This window comes from Ursus arctos, unplaced genomic scaffold (genome assembly GCF_023065955.2).
Source record: "Ursus arctos isolate Adak ecotype North America unplaced genomic scaffold, UrsArc2.0 scaffold_14, whole genome shotgun sequence".
In the NCBI taxonomy this organism is placed as follows: domain Eukaryota; kingdom Metazoa; phylum Chordata; class Mammalia; order Carnivora; family Ursidae; genus Ursus; species Ursus arctos.
In genome coordinates this window covers 6172674-6196254 of record NW_026622808.1, presented here as the reverse complement: position 1 = coordinate 6196254, position 23581 = coordinate 6172674, and the positions used below count along the sequence as shown (strand labels likewise).

At 43.1% G+C, this 23581-nt stretch overlaps 1 non-coding gene across 1 annotated transcript; it reads left to right on the top strand.

Moving 5' to 3' along the window:
* The first annotated feature begins 2447 nt into the window (after nt 1-2447).
* On the top strand, nt 2448-2552 carry LOC113271361 (U6 spliceosomal RNA). The gene has a single exon (XR_007187775.1). It is a non-coding gene; the product is annotated as a U6 spliceosomal RNA (small nuclear RNA).
* The last annotated feature ends 21029 nt before the right edge of the window (nt 2553-23581 follow it).

The window sequence follows — 23581 nt, the reverse complement described above, 5'->3', positions numbered from 1 at the left end:
CCATAAACTGCTTAGCCTCATGCCTGGTGCGTGCTGAGCACTCAGTGTAAGCATTAGTTCTTGTCTAGACTTCTCAGTGTGCTTCGCTCACTCTGCCTCACATCCTGAGTTAGAAATATGACTCACGCTCCCCTGCTGCATGGACAGGGTCATCTCAAGGTCAGGGGCTATATCTGCTCATCCTTTAGGATCATCCTTTAGTAGCTAAACCTCAGTGTAGTATCTTGAGCTCCTGAGGAGCTCAAGAAATGTGTTTCGAGTTAAATCGAAGCCTCCTTGCCCCCACCCTGAGCATATTTGGCAGATTCCAAAGAAGCAGGCCTCCCTGCTTCTTACTTTCACCTGAAAGTGAAGTTCTCCAGCTTAATCTGCGGGGAGATCCCTGCCAGCATTGCGATTCTCTAGATTCCTTTTGCTCGATCATTCTTCTTACCACCAAAGCTGCCGCCTGCTCCCGTGTCTTCTCCCCTTCTCCTGCGGTCGTCTTGGGGTCCCCCAGCCAAGGCTACTCGTAGGAATCCCACCCCATTAAAAAATAACACGCCAACCAGTCCCTCATCTGGGTCATCTAATAAGATGCCCCCCGCCATGCCCATTACACCCGGGACCTGTAACCCTTTCACCCAGTGGTGGCATGTCAGGCCTTCGAGGAAAACAGTGCCAGGTTGGACGAAGAGCTTTTGAGTCCTTCATGTCATGCTGTGTAAGCACTACGGTCACCTTCTCTTGTCTGTGTGACCCTCTGACCCCATCCATGCTTTGGAACTCACTTTCACATACAGGAGCCGAGGCACAGGAGAATGAACCAAGTACCTGACCGCTCCCGCAGCCCCAGATCTCTCAGCTGCTGTGCGGTTGCGGCCCAGGTCCCTGGCAGTGCTCTTGCCGGTGGGGAGACCAGGGGCCTGACTGCCTGGGCAGGAGAGCAGGAGTACGCTGGAGACAGGGCAGCGTCCTGTGAAAAGGGGAACAGTGAAAGCTCCAGCGTCCACACGGTGACCATTTTGATGTGTAAATGCTCGTTCCCCTTTCGTGCTGTGGGTCTGAGCAGGCAGAATAGGCCTGAGCGGTGGGAGGTGCATTCGTTTCCCAGGGCTGCTCTCACAAGCGCCACCAACGGGGTGGGGGTGGGGGCGTGGTGTTTAAAACAACAATTCCTGGGGCGCTTGGGTGGCACAGCGGTTAAGCATCTGCCTTCGGCTCAGGGCGTGATCCCGGTGTTATGGGATCGAGCCCCACATCAGGCTCTTCCGCTATGAGCCTGCTTCTTCCTCTCCCACTCCCCCTGCTTGTGTTCCCTCTCTCGCTGGCTGTCTCTATCTCTGTCGAATAAATAAATAAAATCTTAAAAAAAAAATAAAACAACAATTCCTTGTCTCACAATTCTGGAGGCCGGAAGTCTGAAGTGGGCAGGCCGTGCGCTCTCCAAGGCTCCAGGGGAGAATCAGTTCTCTTCTTTGTCTTAGCGTCTGGTGTCGCCCACGATCCTTGGCATTTCTTGGCTTGTAGACACATCTCTGTCTCTGTCTCCTGGCATCGTCTTCCTGTGTCTTCCCGTAGTCTTCTTATAAGGACACAGTCACATCGGATCAAGGGCCCACCGTCCTTCGGCAGGACGTCATCTTAACTAATGACATCTAAAACACTTTCCAAATAATGCTGCGTTCTGAAATGTTGAGCGTTGGGACTTCCACATATCTCTTTTGGGGGAAACATAATTCAACCCATTACACAAGAGCAGATGTTGTGATGTAGCTGTATGATCGGTGTTTTCATATTAGTTTGGATTGGAATTTTCCAGCAGGAGTATTTTTAAAATTATTTCTGTGACCACCCCCCCCAAAAAAAGGGTGGCCGATGAACTGCATAAGACTGGGGAATAAGTGTACTCTTATCTATCAGACATAACGTCCAGGGGCTTCTAGAACAAGGAAGTGAGATATGGAGCAGGTTTGGAGGTATGGATGGAGAAAGCACTAGCTTACTACAGCCACACCGAATCCAGTCCCCTCATAAACTAGATCCATCCCTACCCAAGCTTCTGCTTTCAAAGAGAAGGAAACTAAGGCCCATAGAACCTTCCCACAGCTGGATTGAAAATCCTCTCTCTATTGTGATCTGTTGATCACTCTGTTCTCACCTTCATACATGGAGAGAAACCCATCTTTCCAGGTTTCCATTTCTAGCAGGAGCTGGGTTCCAGGCAGAGGTCAAGGCTGGTGCAAAAGACAGCTCATCGGAAACTAAAGTCTCAGGGAATCGAGAGGTCCAGCAGCAGAGGGAAGTAGCGTCAGGTGTGCTTGTGTGAAGGGTTTCAGCGATATCCCCAGGAGCTGGCCTTTCTCCATCTGTTGACTCTGCTTTCTCCACCCAATCTCACTGGCTTCATTTTTAATCACTGCTACTATTTCCCCCCCAAAGGTAACCAAACCATTGTCCTGACTTCTGCCGCCATTGATTGGTTTTGCCTAGTTTTGAAGTTTATATAGTGAAGATTAGCACGGCCCTTGCACAAGGATGACATGCAAATTCATGAAGTTTATATGAATGAAATCATGCCACATATATTTAATGTCTGCTGCTTTTGCCTACATTATGTTGGTAGGAACTGTCTATTTTTTCAATGCTATTTGTCTGTGGTATGAATCACAACTCACAGTGCATCTGTCTCGTTTACGAAAGATGAACACTTTGAGTTTTTAACTCTGACTGCCAGAAACTTCTGTATATGTTTTTTTTTGAGTGAGCACCTAAACACATGTGTGCTAGGAGGAGAATTGCTAGGTAAGAGGATTTGCGTGTTCTCAGTGTTAGGAGATAACGCAAAACAGGGTTCCTACGTGATTGCGTGAATTTAGGCTCACCCCAGCGGTAGACGAGACTTCGTTTGTTCTGGTGTCAGTCTTTTAAATGTCGCTACTCTGGTGGTGTGTTGTGATCCTTACCATGATGTAATTTGATTTTCCCTGGAGATGAGTGAACGGCTTTATTATATATTTATTGGCCATTTAAATACCCTACTTTGTAAAGAAGCTTTTTAAATCTTATGTATTTATGTATTTATTTATTTGAGAGGGGGTGCACAGGGAGAAGGAGAGGCAGAGAATCCCAAGCAGACTCCATGCTCTGTGCATGGAGTCTCATGACCCATGAGATCTTGACCTGAGCCAAAATCCAGAGTCAGACACTTAACTGACTGAGCCACCAAGGCGCCCCACCTGTTTAAATCTTTTGGCTGTTTTTGGAGGTCATTTATGTTTTTCTTACCGATTTGAAGGTTTTTAAAAAAATATGTGTTTTAAAAAATCTTTTGTGGGGTGTATGCATATGAATATTTTCTCCCACTCTCCACGTGCCTTTTTACTCTCTCAAGGTATCTAACAATGAGCAGAAATTTTTAATTTTAATGTAATCAAATTTATCATTCTTTTCTCTTGTAATTAGTGTTTTTGCATTTGGTTTAAGTAATCTAAAGCACTCTTTTACTGTTCATATTTATACCTGTGATCCAGCTCAAATATATTTTTATGCTTGGTATGAGATAGAAGTTAGTGATGCATTTTTTCATATTGATACCCTGTTGACCCAGCACCTGTTTAATGAGATCAGCTTTCTCTGCTGCTATGAAGTGATACTTTTGTCATAAATGAAGTTTCTCTTTCTTTCTTTTTCTCCCTCTGTGATGTATATGTCTGTATTTCTTTCACCCCATTGTATCGTCTTTGTGCCAGTACCATACTGTTTTACTTACTGCAGCTTTATAGCACACATTGACATCTGGTGGTGTAAATCCTCCAACCTTGTTCTTTTTCCTCAGGACTGTTTTGGCTTTTAACATTACAATCACCTTGTTCATGACACACACACACACACACACACACACACACACACACATCTGCTGGTATATTGCATGTTGAATCTTTAGCTCCGTCTGGAGAGAATATACATATGCAGTATATAATATTAAACATTTAAATCCATGAACATAGTATATCCCTCTATTTTACTAGACGGTCTTAAATTTCTTTCAGTGATATTTTGTTATTTTCTGAGTAGCTTTTTACATTTTCTGTTTGGCTTATTTTCAGGTGTTTGGTATTTTTTTGGTGCTGTTATGTTAACATACCATTTAATTTTCTCTTTCTTGTTGCTAATGAATAGCAATACAACGTGCTTTTGTATTTTGAATTTGTATCTAGTGACCTTGCTGATCTGAGTGGTCTAAGTTTGTTTACTGGTTTTAATGACATATCTGTAGGTTCTTTGGGATCTCTTATACACACAGTCCTGCTGTTTGTGAATAATATTTCTTTCGTTGTGCTGGCTAGGATCTTTAGTACAATGTTCAAGAGAAATGGTGAGAGGGGACATCATTGTTTTGTTCCTGACTTGAAGAGAAAATCTTTAAGTGTTTTGTCATTAAGTATTATGTTTGATGTAGATTCTCTTATAGACACCTTTTGGCAGACAAAGAAAATTATGTTCTATTTCCAGTTTACTACATTTTATTATGCTTGGATATTGAGACTTATCACATGGTTTTTCTATATCTTTTTAGTTGATCAGTTGATTTTTGAAAATTCCATTGATTGAATTTGAAATGTTAAACTGAACTCATTTAAGAGTGGGAATATGACCAATTTTGTTGTGGCGTACTATTTTTATATTGCTGAATTTGACTTGCTACCCTTTTGTTTAGAACTTTTGCTACTTCGCTCATGAGAGATCTTGGCCTATGATTTCCTTGTAGTTTCTTTGCCAGGTTTTTTTGGTAATAAGATTATACTGGCCTCATAAAATCAGTTGGGAAGTGTTCCCTTTTTTGTTCTAGTCCCTAGAAGTTTTGTTTAAAATAGTTAATTTCTTCCTTAAACGTTCAGTGGATCTTGACAGCGAACCTCTTGGAGACTGGAGTTTTCTTTGTGGGGAGGTTTTAAATTATGGATGCAATTTCTTTAATAAATATAGGATTATTTAGATTTTCCATTTCTTCTTATGCCAGTTTGTAAATTGTATTTTTCTGGAAATGTGCCTTGTCTGAAATTTCAAATGTGTTTGCACAAAATTGTTCAAAAAATATTCTCTTACCGTTCCCTGATTATTTGTAGGATCTGTAGTGATAACCCCCTTTTGAGGTCCAGTATTGGAAATTTGTACCTTCTCTGCTCTTGATCAGTGGTATCTGCTGTATTGCTTCTTTTCAGTTGTTTTGGTCTTTTCAAAGGAACAGCTTTTGACTTTCTTGATTTTATTAAATTTGTTTTCTATTTCATCAGTTTTTCTGTCCTAGACATATTTTTTTTTCTTTCTACCTTTCTTGAGTTTAATATGCTTTTTATCCCTATGTCTTCCTTTTAAAGTTTATTTTTATTTTTTAGTATGCCCAAAGTGCAGCTCAAACTCATGACCCTGAGATCAAGAGTTGGGTGCTCTACAGACAGCCAGCCTGGCCCCCTACCCCTATCCCTGTGTTCTTGAGATGGTTACATAAGTCACTGGTTTTGAGCCCTTTTCTGTTCTGATCTGTGTCTTCAAACTATGATTCCCAGCAAGGACTACTCTAGCAGTAGCCTATTCTTGACATGCTGTGGCCTCACAATCTTCTATCACATGTATTTCCTCATTTCCATTCCTAGTTCTTCGTAATCCATTAGTTATTTATAAGAGTATTGCTTAATTTCCAAGCATTTGAGGTATTTTTCTGTGTCTCGCATATTGGTTTCTAACATGATTCCACTGAACTCAGAGGGCATATTCTGCATGGCTTCAGATTTTCGGAATTCACTGGAACTTCCTTTATGGACTAACAGATAGCTACAGGTTAACTGTACAATGCTCTGAACGTGGAAAAATACGCATTCTGCAGGTGTTGAATTCAGTGTTTTATATATGCCAATCAGTCAAGTTTGTTCGAATTTCCTACATTTTCACTTTTTAAATCTGTTTTATCAGTTACTGAAAGAAGTGTATTTAAATCTTTCATTTTGATTGTGAATTTGTTATTTTTCCTTTGTTTTCTTTTTGTGGTCATATCAGCATTTTTTATTCTATTTTTTCTCTTTTTTCAATCGTTAAATACACACACATATGTTTTACTCTTCCTTCTGCTTACTGTCAGTGACAAGAGCATACTTCCTTGATTTATAAGTGTATGAAGAAATTGGTTCTATCATTGCTTTCTTCACAAGGTTCCTCCCCTTTTTTCTGTTATTTTCATGTATTTTAATTTACACACATTTAACACTCCACAAGGTGTTGTTATTGTATTGACAGCAAATATTCGTTCAGATTTGCCCACATACATACTCTTTGTGTTGGTCTTCATTCCCTCCTGCATTCTGGGCTTTCCTCTGAGATTAGTTCCCTTTTGTCCTGAAGAACTTCTTCAGTATTCCTTCTAAAACAGTCCTGTTGATGACAGGTTATTTTAACGTTCTTCATTTCATCTTTGGTGTTTTGGGGGAAGAGTATTTTCACAGGCTGGTCAGTTGGGGTGACGGTTGTTATCTTTCAGCACTGAAAGGGTGGTATGTGTTGGGAAAGACCGTGTTGTGCATGCCCGTTTCGGCCCCCACTCAGCTGCGTCAGAGTAGGCCTGCAGCTTGGAACCCTTCCCGACCAAGAGATAAAGAGCCCACACAGCCTGTGCTGGGCTTGTTGCCTTGTGTGGGGCTATTTCCCCCTGCTTCCTGCTCACGGGCTGCTCTTTCACGCTGCGTAAGGCACACGTATCATATGGTACCTCGCCAACTCTTCCTCAGGGAGGGGATGGAGCTCCATCCACTGTGGCATGAGAGGGGCGTGTGTAGGCAAAGTGTCCCGTGTCACCTGCTGGGAGAGGCTTGCTTCCAGGGGGCACTGATGCCTCTATTGAAGGCGATCTTACCGTCTCTGCTCTATGTAAGCAAGGTGCTGTGTGATCCAGGGCTTGGCAGCGTTGTGTGCCTTGGAGACTGATCCCAAAATGCAGTGGGCAGAAGTGTTGGGAGGCTTCCCTGGGATTGGCGATTGGTACATGGTCCTTTGTTCCGTTGGGATTGGTAGCTGGGACAAGGTAATCTGTGCCCCAGTAGTCTGTTGTCTTCTGACTTCTCTCTTTTCTGTTCAAAAATCATCCGGAAATCTCATTACTTTTCCTATTCAGGAAGGGTTATCTTTTCCCTCTGTTGTTGGTTTTCAGCAGCTCTGCCATGATATGCCAAGGTATGACTTCTCTTGTTGTCATTTCCTTGGATAGGATAGTGTTTCTTGACATTGTGCCTTGTCTTTCTAAGGTTTTCAAAACTTTTCTTTTATTCACTTGCTCAATAAAATTGCAGGTCCATTTTCTTACCTCTTTCTGGGATGTCAGTTACACATGTAGACTTTTTATCATGAGCCACATGTTTCTTCTTTTCTTCTTCTCTGTACTTTCTGTTGTCTTTTCTTGTGTCTCAGGTGGGAGCATAGCTGTCTTTTTCTCCAACTGTGCTTAGCCTGCTGTTAAACCCACTTACTGAGTTATTAATTTCAGATATGACTTTTATAATTCTCAAATTTAGATGTGATTGTTTTCTCACAGATTCAATTTTCTAATGACATTCATCAGGTTTCCTGTGTTTTACTGAACATATTAATGTTAGTTATTTTAGAAGCCATAGCTGATAATTCTGTATTATGTGAATCTGTTTCTATTATCCTTTTTCCCTTTTGCCTTTGGTCTTTGAGTCCTATGTCCTCACATTCATGATATTTTTCGACTGATTGGTAGATATTGCATATAAAAATTATGTAAGATCTTCACCGTTTTCCCCAGCCAATTAGCTTCTTAGCTTTTCTTCCCAGTGATGCTTACAAAGTAGCAAATGTCTTGAGTCTTTTGTCTTCTTGTGATCTTGGCTCATCACTTTGGTAGCTCTAGAATCCTTTAAACAGATTACTCTCCCCCCCCCCCCCGCCAAAAACCTAGCAGCTCTAGTTATGAGTGGCAGATACAAGGTGAGTTTTTGTAGTCAGAAGCAGAAATCTTTCTAAAATTTTCATCTTTGAGTCAGACCCTTTTTTGGTGGACATTTTAGGGTCCTAGAACCATGAGATTTGTGCAATTAGCCTCACTTCCTTGTTCTAGAAGCCCATGGAGGTTATGTATGATAGATAAGAGTACACTTATTCTCCAGTCTTACGCAGTTCATCGGCCATCTTTTGGGGGGGAGGTCACAGAAATAATTTTAAAAATACTCCTGCTAGAAAATTCTCCCAACTTTGTGTCTTTAAGGGATGTGTTTTTCAATCTTCCATGACAGGAAGAGAATTATTTATATTTACCAGTTTTCTCTGTAGTTTAAAAATTTTATATTATAGTTGTGGATCTTCTGGGTTCTACTAATGGAAACAAGTGGCCCCTCCCGCAATTCTGCGTGAGGTAGGAAATAACAGGTTGATGAAAAAGATCTGCCACGTAGATTTACGTAGAACTGTGGAAAGAGAGAATGTGTTTCTGATACTGGTCTTTTGACTCTGTCATGTCCTGTTGAGGCTTGACTTTGAGTTTGGGTTTCGTTGTGCGAATACATCGGATTCCACACCCTTGATATTCTCTGTCCGTAAAAATGGATTCTCGTCATAGAGGATCATAGTCATTAATTGGATAGGTTAGAAGTTAAAGACAAGAGCATGTGTAGGGGCAGTGACTAAAGGGGGCCTGCTGGTTTTGTGCAGGATGAGGATTAGGAGTTAGTTCCCTAAATGTTGGTTAACTTTAGAGAATTAGTTTTAAATTATTAGAGCATTGCTTCCTTAAGTATCTCATAGACTCTACTTTTATCGGTGACACGATTCATATGTTAAATGTTAAGGGTATGGAGTGTGGGGTGCAGGGCAGGGAAGGGCTCCTGGGTGAGGAGAGAACAACAGAATTAAACAGCCAAGTGTATTTACTGGGTCACTTCTCAGGGAAGTTTGTGTGTTTAATATACGCAAATAATGAATCATGGAACATTACATCAAAAAGGATATACTGTATGGTGACTAACATAACATAATAAAAAATTATTATAAAAAAAAGACTGTCAGAAAATAAAATAAAATAAAATATGCACTGTGATTCTCCAAGGTATGAAAGGGTGAAATAAGATACAGCATTTCTTAAATGAATCTGAACTCTGTCTGGCCTTGACTTTCTTAGTGCTTCAAAGGACCTTCACACACTTTCTAAAAAAATAAAGCGTAGGTTTGGTGATGATGCTGACAGTGGGAGGGAGGGAGTGTTGAACAAGACAGCCCCAGATGAGATGATAAATTTCTCTTCTTTCCATTCCTTATATTCATTGTCAGTGTTGTCATATTAAGCAATGTTTCTTATTTGTGTAGGGGTCTTTTTTTGGTACTAACTTTAAGCCCCTGGTAGGAGAGTTTCTATAGAAACTAAGCAACCAGCCAAACAGAATGCTCAAAGCGCCTCCCTTCCCTTGGAAGTCAAGTGTGGATGATGGGAAGGGGGCGGCATTGGCAGCATCTCCTCCGGGGAAATCCCTATGCTTGACCCTCGATACCTCTCCTATCTTTCATTCACCTGACAGCTTGGTTTCCCAGGGGTGACTGGCAGGTGGGGGTGGGATGACCCTGAGATACCCAGAGTCCAGAAAGTCCTTCCTGTAGGGGATGAGTTCCAAGGGCAAATCATACCAAATCATAGCCTCATGCCCATTCCCTTAGTTGAGAGCAGCCACAAGTGGGAAAAGAGGTTATGAAGAGTCAGGCTGGGGGCGAGGGGGATCGTGGTTAGTTATGTAATTAATAAATCTCTTATACTATTTGATTAAGTTCCATCTTTCTCATGAGACCACAATATCTATGAGTTCCTAAATGTCTGTTACTAGCATTGTATGTGTGTGTGTGCGTGTGTGTGTGTGTGTTGGGAGGCTGGGGGAGGTAAGACCCCATATATATTTTCCTGGGTCCTGCACAGAGTAGTAACTGCTTGTGGCTACTGGGAGGGGGAGGAGGTCAGAGAGAATCTTGTATCCAATTTGGCAACAATAACATAGCCACTTATTTAAGATACATGAGAAAAAAGGAAATTTTGGAACGCGGGGAAGAAAAATCATAGCTAGTGACAGATAGCAAGTCCCATTGTACCAACCACACCCTAGCACTCAAGTCTGCTTTCCCTGTCACTCTGAGCAGAGCTACTCCAGTTAACTTTGGTGGTGATGATGGGGGTAGGGACCAGGCTGTTATTTGCCTTGACTCTTCCAAAGAAATTTCATAAATAGTTTGCTTAGTATGTCAGTCCGTGCATCTGGGAAGCATAATGCGTTCTTGGCACTGTGGCGCACTGTGACGCTCGTCATTGCCTCTTGCAGAAAAAGAAGGGGGGATACCATCTATTTCGAGTATTGGATATTTTGGTGTCCGCTATTTAGAAAGTTGTGATTGGGAACTCTCTTCAAGCTGAGATTATTTTGGTCCCCAAATAATCAAAGCCAGGTGCCCTTCAGGAGGTCGCAGGGTGGTGGCTGGTATACTTGGGTAGAACCAATTGCTGTCATGCGAATCACATCACCACATTACCGAAGAGGGGATTTGGACAGTGAACATTGTTCCAGGGAGGTTTGGCCTTATGGTTCTGATAATGTATATGGCAGCACCGGGGACGCAAATTTACTTTCACTGGGATAAACAACACAAAACTGTGGCTTCTTCGACGGTGTTTTGGTTGATTTGGGGGAAGGGAGGTGACAAATTATAAAGGGTAAGTTATAGTCCGTGGAACCTAGTTTCTAATTTCTTTTTCTCCCCTACCATTGAGTGGTTGTGTGACTTTTGCAAGACTTTAACCCTGTTTATGAGCTGCTTTTTTCTTCATTCAAACATGGGAAGGAGAGTATCTACTCCAGAAGTCGTGAAGATCAAGTTTGAAGAGTAAAAAAACCCTTAAGACCCCGAATTTCTTCTTTCCTCTTCCTTTTGCTGCTTACCAGTGCTTTTGCACTCAACCTAATTATCATCGTCATGACCATCACCGTGTAAACCGTCTTACACCGGTGTCAGCTCTTACACCTTGTTATTCGTCCCCCATGCGATTAGCCATCTCTCTGAGGCAGATCTTTGATCGTGATATGGCTCGAATCAGACACCTTCACCTGGATGCTCGGGGTCCTTCCAGCCCACGTCCAAAGTCTTCACGATCAGGTCCAGCCTTCCTTTGTAGCTCTAGCTCTCGGTGCTACCGTGACGCTGAACTTTCCTTGTTTGCCATGCGTGCTCAGGGATTCCTTGTTTCTGCACTTTTGCTCCTGGTGTCTCCATTCTCACAAGTGCTTTTCCCTCCACCCCTTTGTGGAGAAATGCGGCTCAACCTTTGCCATGTAGCCAGCATGCTACCTGCTTCCCCCAGAGACATTGTCTTCCTCTTCTTTCCGGCAGCACTTAACCTGTTCCCTCACCATATCACGTCACACTTTTTTTTATAGGAGAGTCTAAAATACTTACTTGATCTTTACTGAGTTAGAACCTCCTTGAGGTCAAGGGTCACATGGCTGACCTTTGACATGTGCTATGTCTAGCACAGTGCAGTGCCAACTGGTACGTTTTCATCTTGACTTTCTCCCACATTCATTTCCTGGGGAGAATTATGTTAATTACTTTGTATTACTCTATGACTTTGTAAAGGATGTCATGTGGCTCTGCATCGATCTTAGAAAAAATATCCTGCCGAGGACAGTTTTCCTGTGTATAGAAGGCAGGAGTCCAGCCGACCAGCTGCAGGATGCGTCTCGTGAGCTCCTTTGATGTGGACAGGAGGAGGACGGTTCTCTCGCTGCTGCCAGCATGCCCCATCCCCTCCCATCCCTCACTCCTCTGCTGGGCTTTCCGAAACGCTGTCAGTCATTTCCCTGTGATCACATCCTCCTCATCAGGAGTTGGGACATGCAGTATAATCAGCCCAAGTTGGACAGATGGTGAGGGGAAAAAAGGCCGAAGAAAAGCTTAAATGATTTGTGTGGAGTTGCGTAGCTTGTGGCTGGTGATGTCAGGGAAGGGTCTAAACACTTCTTCATTTCTGTTCCGTGGATTTCTCCTAGACCAGCCAGTGATTTCCAGACTTTAGTCATTTATTTCTGTACTTTGTGTCCTTTTTTTTTTTGCTATGTGTGATGCTGTTGCTTTGGCTTGCTGGTGCCTTCAGCTGGATAAGTGGAACATCTAGAGAAAAATCAGAGAATCGGGTGCAGTGAGTGAGGGCCGTCTCCCCTGAGCACAGTCAGAACTGCAGATTCCAGCCCCACCCCTTCCTGCTCCTCCTGCGCCCTGCCGGAACACTGGGGGTTATGCAGAGCAGCATGAAGGGAAGGAGGAGGGAGCACAGTCACGGTGCTGGTGGCAGCCTTGCTAAGTACGCATCGTCGCCATATTCACCAGCATTACGTGTCCTGCTCATCATCACAGGGTCAGAAACCACAACATCTGGAGAGACAGCCTAGATTTCTCTAGAGCGGTAGAGTACATGGGAAAGATGACAGCTGTGAGGCATGACAGACCTGCGAGCAAATTGCCGGCTCTTACGGTTACTGCGTTATCCTGGTTTATTTTCTCGGCTTTAGAAAGATAATTATACCTACCTTGCGAAATTTCTAAAAGAAAAAAAAAAGTCTTCTCATGAGATCCATCACTTTTTTTCAACTCCAATGCATTGATTTCCAAGGAAGCCGAAACTCCCTGCCATCGTGGAAGATTTGGCCATAAATAGAAGGTTGCCCTTAAAAAAAATTTGGTATGAAACTATGTCATTCGATTCAGAGCCACAGAGTAGCAAAGGCCAGTGAGCAGCCGAGAGTGAGCAGAAGCAGAAACTGGGGGGAATCAGAAGGCACGAGTGAGTGGAAACCAGAGCGAACGGAGAGTACGTGGTGAGGCAGCTGGCATTTGGCACCAGGGGCTGTAGGAGCCGAATTCCATGGGAAGGGAGCCGCCTCAGTGGCGGGACAGATAGGATGGATAACCAGTCCCTAAATCTCTCTGGGTCTAGAGGCCTCTTCCAATGCTCAGATGGCCTTTCACTCTCGCAGAGTTCTGGCCTAATGAGCTGTCTGGGTTCCTGAGAAATTTTTTATCTCTTTATTTCTATTTTTATACTTACACTGACAGGCTATTGCTGGAGGCACTTTGAAAGAGATGCTGTTCGCTGATAGTGCATGAACCTGAGGTGATTTTAAAGATGGTGGTGATTCTGAGGTTCACTGGTAAAGTTAATGCAGTTCCTGTTAAGACAGGAAGGATTTTTTTTCTTTTTTTCTTTTTTTTCTTAACCTGACAAGTGATTTTAAAGTTTGGCAGGGACAATGAAAGACCAGATAATCCAAGGAACCAATGGATGACACGGCACATATATACATTGCCAAACTTTAAAATGATTTATAGAAATACAGTAAAACTAGTGTGGAACAGGTACAAGAATGGACAGACCAGAGGAAAAGAATAGTGAGACCAGAATTTTGAATACAGTGATGGTAGCATTTCACATCTGTAGGAAGAGGCGGCAGGACGTTTGTCTCTCCACTTCCGAAAATGCAAAGTACAGTTGGCCCTTGAACGACATAGGTGTGAACTGTGTGGGTCCACTTACACATGGGAACTTTTTAGATAAATACAGTACTATAGATGTATCTTCTCTTCCTTATGATTTCTTTTTTTTAAAATTTTTTTAAAAGATTTTATTTATTCATTTGACAGAGAGAGAGACAGCCAGTGAGAGAGGGGACACAAGCAGGGGGAGTGGGAGAGGAAGAAGCAGGCTCCCAGCGGAAGAGCCTGACGTGGGACTCGATCCCAGAACTCCAGGATCACACCCTGAGCCGAAGGCAGACGCTTAACGACTGAGCCACCCAGGCGCCCCATGATTTCTTAATAACATTTTCTTTAGCTTATTTTATGGGAAGACTATAATATATACTATTAGTATATAATACATTTGTATACTATGTACTAATTATATACTATTATATACTATAATTTTATATGTTCTACTAACACAGAACGTGTGTTCATTGACTGACTTTATGTTGTTGGTAAGGCTTCCAGTCAATAGTAAGCTAGTAGTAGCTAAGTTTTTGGGGAGTCCAAAGTTATACATGAATTTTCGACCATGTGGGGGAATCGGTGCCCCCAACCCCGCATTGTTCAATGGTCAGCTATCATCTATACCTCAAACCACATACCAAACAAACTCCAGACTGATGAATATTAATGTAAAATGAAATCACAAAAAGTATGAGTAAAAATGTAAGAGAATCTAATCTCGAGGTTGTGGAATGGCCTTCCTGTCCTTTGCGCAGGGCCAGCTTTGGTAGGCGTATGATCCGGGCAGTCATAGAGACCGAACACTTGATTTAACGCTCTGCTGCCACCATCTTGAAATTCTTAGTGCCTCATTTTCATTTTGCAGTGAGTCTTGCAAAATTATGTAGCTGGCCCTGCCTGTTTGCAAAGGTAGGAACTATCCGGCCAAAGGTCGATATCTAAGATGAAGCACTTGTCTAGATCTGAAGCATCATGCATTACATTAAAATGTCGCGGCACAGTTTTAGGAGACGCCTTGGCGATGCCTCTCTCCCCAAAGCCCAGCACCCTTCAGAGAACCACTGGCCGCAAGCTGCCGTAAGCCTTTTCTTGGATCGAAGGGTTGGAAAATTGGGCTATGTGATTTGTTGGACACATGTTTACATGGAAGGCCTGCAGAGTCCTACAGATTTCATGACTCCAAGACGTTAACTGACTTCCAAGTTTTATATATTTGAATGTTTAAAAAATAAATTTGGCTCAAAGATGAAAGGGCTGGAAATAATTTCCATGTCCTCATTTGTGTGCTCCAGATATTACTACTGACATTTTATAAATATTCTAAACCTTTCTTCACCTTCTATATGTCAAGATAAAAAAGGACATTTTAGATAATAGTGGGGTTGTGGGCAGTGCCTCTCTCTTGACTGGGGACTGATGACCCCCTGACGATACCGAGTGATGGGCACTGGACCCTGTAGACAGCAGTGTTTTCCAAAGCATCCAGCAAAGACTCCTATGAATCTTGGTTCAGTGGTCATACAATTTACTGGTGTCAGGCTTTCTTTCACTCCCCAATCTTCCTGTGCTGCAACCTCCCTTTCCTACTGCCTCAGTCCTGTTATTTACACCCCGCCATTCAGCACAGCCTCCCTCTGCTCCCCACCCTGTCCAGCTTAGTGTTCCGTCCCCCTCCCTCTCGAGGGGCCCTTCTCTTCTCTGCTTTTATCATGACCTGTGAAAGCACATTGGAGATTTTTAACCTTTTTTGGGTAACGGGTCCCTCTGAAAAATCTCATAAAATTGTGCGTCCTCTGTAGGTTCGTATGCAGTGTTAGCAGGTTAATACTCTTGAAGCCCACCCATGGGCCACAGCTTGGGAGACCCTGCTGTCTCTGCTGTACCTCTTCCGCCGAGTTTCTTCCGTCTTCGAGCCTTAGCTGAATTGTTTTTTCTTTGTGACATACACCACTCCCCATACAGTCCTCTCTTATAGAAACCCTGAACTGAATGCAGTTCCATTTCACTCCTAATTTAATTCCATTGTGGTCAAAGAGCATACTTGATTGGTGTTAATCCTGTTAAATTTATCGAGGTTTGTTTTATGGGTGGTCTATCCTGGAGAATGTTGCATGTGCTCTTGAGAATATTACGTATATTACGACTGGTGAGTGGAGTCATCTAGAGGTCTCCGTTAGGTCTTGATGTTTTATAGTGTTCGGTTTGTCAGTGAGTCCGTTGATCTTTTGTCTAGTTCCATCTTTTATTATAAGGGGGATATTGAAGTCTCGCTGTTATTGTTGATTTGTGTGTTTATCCCTGCCATTCTGTCAGTTTGTGCTTCCTGTATCTTGGGGGGTTCAGATGTGAGGTGCATATATGCTTCTCATTGTGTCCTCTTGATGGGTTAACCCTTTCATCCTTATAAAATATTCTCTTTTATCTCTGGTAACATTTTGTTGTTTGCTTTAAACTTTGTTTTGTCTGTTATTAGCATGGCTCTCTCAGAGTCCCTGTTTTCTAGTGTGACATCTTAATTCCTTTCATGCTTTTTTATTTTCATTTATTTTTTTCCTTAGCAAGCATGTATTTATAGAGTTCGTTATATTAACCTTATTTACAATTTCTGCTCTCTTCATTTTTTCCCCTATGAATTACAGTTACTTATCCCATTCCATTCCATTCGATTTGTTCCCTTCCTGGGGCAGAAGAAAACTGTCTTCTTAAATTTTGCTCCTGACATTTTAAAAACAATGCTAAACCAAGGCTCCCCAAAGTTCTGGCTTCTTTGAAAGTCCCTCATCTATTCAAATGACTCTTCTACTATCCTTGCTGGTGGTGGTGCTCTGAAGTCAGTATCACTTTCCTCAGTGAGTTCATCCCCTGCTTCGGCTTCTTCGGTGCTGTCTTTCTTGGTAACTTCTAAGAACACATTGGTGTTTGTTCCAGGTCTCTGGGCTAAACATTCCTCAATCTCTTCATTTCCCACTTTCCCTGTGCTCTCTGGAAGCCACACTTGCAATTGTACCATTACTCACGGTTGCTTCCCTGCTAGAAACGTAAGCACTCAGCATGCCTTTTCTGATCATCACAGCCTCTTCTCTCTGCCCCCCCCCCCCCAGCCCACTGAGCCTGCTCCGCTCTTTCTTCTTGTCGTAATTTTCACCCTCCTCCTGGAGTCTTACCCGGTCCTCTAAGTCTGACCCACCCTTTCTGGGTTGACGTGCTTTCTTTCCATGGTAAGCCAGTGGACAGTGCTCTTCCTCTGGGCACACCGAATCTCTTTCCCTTGTTACTATTATTTTATTTCTTATTTACTAATCCCTGATCTCGAGCCTCTACAGCTTGCTTGTAGCAGCCTCTGTGATGGACATTTGTTGGGTTTTTGATGGCCCAGCACTCATTCAGTGTCCTTTTGTTTGGCCGACTCTTAGACCGATGTGCTGTTGCAGTGGACTTGACTCCATCTCGGCTCTAGAGGTGGACGTTACATTCAAACATAAGGACACAGAACCTCAGTCCCCTGGCTGCAGTGGTTGGTCTAGGGGTGGGTAACAACCAACCAAAGACAATGAGAGGCAATGAGAATGGTGCTGGGCCTGGTGGGAGAGAGACACAGGCCCTTGGAATGGAAGCCATCAAGACTCTCCTCATGTGGGATCTGCAGAAGGCAGAGCCAGGAGGAGAGAAATACTGGGTCTTACAGCATTGTTTGAGACTTTTGATCAACCCATGCCTGAAGCTAGGAGAGTTCCTGGCATTCTTAGCGTTCCAGACCCAATTCCAGTGTGGAAGGGGCTCTTCATCCCCTCCCCCAATGCCAAGTACTTCTCGGACACCAGCAGGATGTCCAAGAATTCTGTTCAGTTCAACTCAATTCTAACACTATCTACTCGGAGACAGCATCGGATTCCATAAATTCAAGGTTCAGTCCTACAAGATTGCCCCCCCACCCATGCCATTCATAGGCTCCAGGCCATTACCTGTGCTTCTGGCTAAATAATGGAGTTCCCAATGATCTCCTCCTTACCTACAATTAATTTGCTAGAGTGGCTCACAGAATTCACGCAGACAGCTACTTACATTTACTAGTTTATTAAATGATACGAATCAATAGCCAGATGACGAGACACATAGGACCAGGTCCAGAACAAAGGAGTTTCTGTCCTCTTGGAGCTTGGAGTCTGGCTTGGTGGCATGTAGGAGTGTTCTAGTTCCCCACATGGGGAAGTGTTCCAACAGAAGGACCAAAAAGCTGTCCTCTTTGGTTTTTATGGAGGCTTTATTACATAGTCGTGACCGACTAAGTCATTGACCATTGAGTGATTTAATCAGAGGTTGAGGGTGGGACTGAAAGTTCCAACCCTTGAATCACATGGTTGATCTTCCCGGCAACCAGCTCCCACCCTTAGATGGGGTCCAAACACCTTCATTAATAATAAGACACCCACTTCACCTTTATGGCTTTGAAATGTTTTTAGAAACTAAGGATGAAGACCAAATATATCTGAGAAATGTGTTTTTGTCAAGTGAATGACCAGGTATGTATATATTTTAAATCATTATATTGCAGAGACCAGTACCTTATTTTCTTTTTTTTTTTTGTTTTGACTAGTTTGCATTAGATTTTTGACTTTTACCACTGAAAAAATTGACAGATCTCCCTTCTTTACAGCTGGACGTTTTAGTGTACAACAAAAGCATGATATCTAGATAAATTAACAGTTTTTTGATTCTCACAATGATCTGAATTCCTCAGACAGCCTTTTCCCCATCATATGCCAGTGGAGATAACAGACAAAGGACATAGACAATTCACAAAAAAACTGGCATAGTACCACTAGCACACAAGAAAATAATTTAACTTCATTTAAAACCAAAATATTCTTGCATATGAAATTGACAAAGTCTTGACCAAATAATTCTCAGTGTCATTGCCAAAAACATATATTCTTAATAATTCTTACTGGTATTGCATATTACTAGAACTTTCCTGGGGGCAATTTGGCAGTATAAATTTAAAGCCTGGGTATTTTAAATACCCTTTGATCCAGGTATTTCACTTGTAGTAATCATTAAGGTTGTTGTTCCCAGAGAAGAACGACATGGTTGTTCTTTGCAGCACTGTATGCAAAAGCAAATGATTTAGAACAAAAATATCCAAATTATAAGAGGTTTTGCCTAGTAATTAGGAAGTGATTTTGTATTGGTGTTTAAGTTAGTTAAGAAATGCTACCTTTAATGGATTAAATAGTTCTCTAGGGTCAAATTTTTAAATAATTTAATTGAACCTTTTAAAAAAGATTTTATTTATTTATGGGGGAGGGGACACACGTGGGGGAGGGGCAGAGGGAGCTGGGAGCAGCAGACCCCACCCCCAACCCGCTGAGCAGGGAGCCCACATGGGGCTGGATCCCAGGCCCCTGGGATCATGACGTGAGCTGAAGGCAGACACTTAACCGACTGAGCCACCCAGGCACCCCTAATTGAATTTTTTTTTTTTTGAATGCCCATGATATGAAGCCCAAGAGCCACAGAAACAGTTCCCATCCTTGAAAACCTGGCAGTCCAATGGAAGAAAACAAGTGGTGATGACGTATGTAAAAATGTTAAATGCCATAAAATAAATAATAGGCAGAGCCTGACAGGGGAGGAAGAGACTTATTCATACCGGTAGAATTCAAGAGTCTTTATGGAGGAAACTACATTTGAATTTAGCTTTGTAGGATGGCAGGACCCTGAGAGACCAGAAGGCTAGTGGTCGGCACATGCCTGCCAATATTTCCCAGTAAAAACTTAAAAGAGGAGAAAGTGTGAGAGGAAGCTCCTCACTGTGGCTGAGGCCACCCTCTGGACTTGGCCGACTGCCCACTACCCTGGCCTCTGGAGAGCACTGGCTTGAACAGCTTGCCTGAGGCCTGAAGTGTGGTTGGCTCTGTGCTGTCATTCCTAGGAGTTCAGCCCTGTGGTCTGGGTGTGCTTTCTATCAGATTTATCTTTGCAAAGAGGCAGGGACTAGGGAGATAGAATAGAAAACTGGGAAAATTCTCTCTGAATTCCTTCAAATGAAAGCCTGCTGAGATCTCCAGGGAGATTATATGCAAAAATCTTGGCTTTGCCTGGGCCTGTATGAATGCCACGGACTCTGGTGCAGTAGAAAAGGCCGATCACGGCCGCATGGAAAAATCTGTATCGGTGCATTGCTCCTCTCATGTTGCCTTGCATTCTGGATTCACACCCTTGGCTCGGGGATCGTTGGACCATGTAAAATATAAGACCGATTGTGGGCTTGCAGTGGCCTGGATGAGAGCGTAGTGACTCAGCAAAATCTGGAGGAGGAAAACAGAAAGGAATGTGACTCAGCAAGTGCCATCTAGGGAGTGCTCTGGAGACCCAGAGGAGGGGCTCCTGGGTGGCCCAGTCACCTTCAGCTCAGGTCCTCATCCCAGTGTCCTGATGGAGCCCCAAGTCAGGCTCCTTGCTCAGCGGGGAGTCTGATTCTCCCTGTCCCTCTGCCCCTCCATGCACTGATGTGCTCCGGCTCTCAATCTCTCTCTCTCTCAAATGAATAAATAAAAAATCCTAAAAAAAAAAAAAAAAAAAAAAAAAAGAAAGACCCAGAGGAGTTCGTAGGCAGCAGCACAGCACGGAGCACGCCTGTGTTCCTGATCCTAGCAGTTTTGGTGCAATAACATTGCAACAGAAGATCAGATATAGGACACAGTGAGATGTTGGCCGTCCAGCAAATGGCCTTATAAAGTTAAGTTTATCTAAGTGAGTAACCTACCGTAGTCTAGAATCTGGCCTCAGGATCCTAATTTTGTCAGTACACTAAATGATCTTTCTAGGGGCTGATTCACATTAACAGAACTTTTTGAGATTGGTAGAGGAAACTAGAATGATACCTGTGGATTTCAGTGAGATCATTCTCACTTCACTACTCGCGGTTACTTCTGCCTGACACACCTCCCCACGCCGCCTCCTGCTCAGAAGTCTTTGCACAGTTGGCTCCTTCTTGTTTCAGTCTCAGCTTGATTGCTCAAGATCCCATTCTATCTGCAGAGACCACACCAGAACAAGGTATAATGGCGCAAACACAATAGAAGATAATTTTTTGCTCACATGACAAGTGAGGGGCAGACAAAGAAGTCAGTGGAAACACTGGTCTGTGGACTCATCCAGAGACTCGGGACAACAATGATCCTTCTAATTTCAGACATGGTTTTCAAGGTCATTGTGAAACTTGTCATCATTCAGGCAGGAGGAAAGGGAGAAAAGATGAAGGAGCACGTGTGGTACGTTTGTATGAGCAGAGCCTGAAAGTGAGCAGGTCACTTGCACTGTCGTTGCATTACTTAGAATTCACACCTAATTTCAAAGGCGGCTTGGAAATGTATCCAGTCTGTGGGCCAAGGAAGAAGATGAAACACTGAGTTTTGTCAGCAGCTCCTGCCATTGTTGTGTTCCAAGGGGCGCCATTTTTACCTAGACTGTGTTATAAATGGTGCCCTTGGAATAATGTAACATCGTGGCTCAGTTACTCTCCTCCTGGTACACAGAACAGTGAGTAGTGGTAGCAGGTCATGGCAGGTGACTACTGTAATATGGACCAGAAAGCTTCAAATTGGCATGGTTACCATCTGCTCTCTCTGTGTATAGGATTTCAGGGGAAGCAACATTGTATACAGTGGTTTCTTTGGGTGGGCAGTTACTTGAGACTTTAATGAAAGCAGGATAAGATGGTTTCCATCCTTGCTATGGGTAAATTCTTGTCCCCAAGTCTGGGTAAGTTGGGTCCCTGAGTCAGGGCACCCTTCCAAGCAGATAAGATTGGGATAAGGACTGCCAGAATTATTCACCAGTACCTTTATTTTGTGTTCAACTCAACAGCTCAGTCGGGTGATGAGAACTATGCATTGGGAGACTGGGCAAAAGTCTTGACTCCACAAAGTATGTATTTTGATCCAGTGTACATTAATTGATTAATTTTTAATTTTAACTGCAAAAATGGGTTTATTTGGGAATAACAGAGAATCGCAATTTGGGACAAGCAAGCTACGGCAGAACTGTATGTAGGCAGGTCCCTGGTGTGCAGTGATTTCTGTAGTTGGATTCTTAGTTTGGTCCATGGAAGGGGTCTCACCCAACCCAAGTGAGGCCCGCAGTTAGTGATTCCGTCATACTTCATCATTCACAATGCAAGTGCTCGTAAAATATGCCATTTGCTCCTCACAACAGTGCTGGGAGATGAGACAGCTGTCAGGGCCCCTGTTTTACAGATAAGCTCAGAGGAGTGTGACTTGTCTCAGTTCACACAGGAAACGGACACCACTGAGATCCTTATATCTCACCTGTATCTTCCACCAGCCTCTGCCCTGGCTCCTTAACCACAACGTAAAGACAGGCTTCAGTCACCCCTTGTCTGATTAAAACAGCAACAAACAAACTCACCCCTTGCTCCTGCCCCCCCAACCCCCCAGTTTAACGTCTGAGCACCTCAGGATTTCTTGCCTTCTCTTGGTGTCTGAACTCTAATAGGACATCCTTGTTTTATAAAAATGTAAGAGATGTGATATATGTGACGTAAATAATGTGATATTAATATATGTGACATAAATGTGCAGACACATGTATATGAATTTAAGAAAAATAGTACTAAACATTCCGTTTAGTCCATTTAAAAACTATGAACAGTGAGATACTGTGATTTATAATAAAAAATACATATATTTGGTCTTGTCCCCATTTCTGGCACAGAGCTCCTAAAACAATGGGGATTTCCTAATTGATGAGAGCTATAAAGGTGCCTTTTGTTATGTTCATGGGGGCTGGTTGCCAGAGGAACCAACCACATAATCAAAGGGTTGGATTTTCCGTCCCATCCTCCACTCCCACCCCCCGGACCCCCCCTCCTGATCTCCAGGTAGGGGGAGAGGGGCTGGAGGTTGACTTGATTGCTAATAGCCAGTGATTGAACCAGTCATGTCTATGTAATGAAGACTCTATAAAAACCTAAAAGAGGGGTTCCGAGAGCTTCTAGATTGGTGCACTAGTGGCGGTTCAGAAAGAGGGGTGGACGCTGAGAACATGGAAGATCGGCATCCTTTCCCCGCACCTGCCCCCCCCCTCCAATCTGGCAGTTCCTGAGTTCTAGCCTTTTACACTGAATGGGTAATCTAGTAAGTAAAATATTTCTTAGAGTTCTGTGAGCCATTCTTGAAAATTCGTCAAGCCCAAGAAGGGGTGTTGGGGGAAATCAGTGGAACCTGCAGTTTATAGCCGGTTGTTTAGAAGCATAGCTGATAGCCTGGACTTGGGATTGGCATCTGAAGTAGGGGAGGGGGCTGGGACAGTGTTGTGGGACTGAGTCCTTAACCTGTGGGTTCTGACTGTCTCTGGGTAGACGGTGTCAGGTGTCAGAATTGAGTTGAATTGTAGGACACCCAAGCTGGTGTCAGAGAATTGCGTGGTGATGTGGGGACCCCCGAAACACACACACATACACACGCACACACTGGAATTGGTGACCAGAATCCATTTTAAACAGGAAAGAGAGTACTCTGATCAGTGTAAGAAATGAATGGTCAGTTAAGAAAAAACAAAAAACTAAAGATAGAGCTAGAGAATGAGCACGGGAAGGGACAGCAGTGAGAGAAGAAGGAGGGAGAGAAAACACCGCATTCATGATGTTATGGTAAAGGGGAATGAGCTGTGGATGGAGGAAACTGAAATATATTATGTTTACAATGAAAACATTTTTAAAAATCTAGGTTGTCCAGATTCGAAAATTAGACTCTACCTCTGTCAGCTCAAGTTGGGATGGGGGAGATAACTGGACTAAGGCCATTAATGATATTTTACATGTAGTCAAAGGTCTGAACCAAAACATCATGTGGACAGATTCTTTTAAGTACCATTGAATAAAATTTCCGCATGAATGCAGTGATTCCAAAGCTTAAAATGGATATCTTCCCAATAATACCAGAACCCTAATAAACTTGAAAAACAAGCGTGTCGTTAACCAGCGGCCCTATCCCATTTG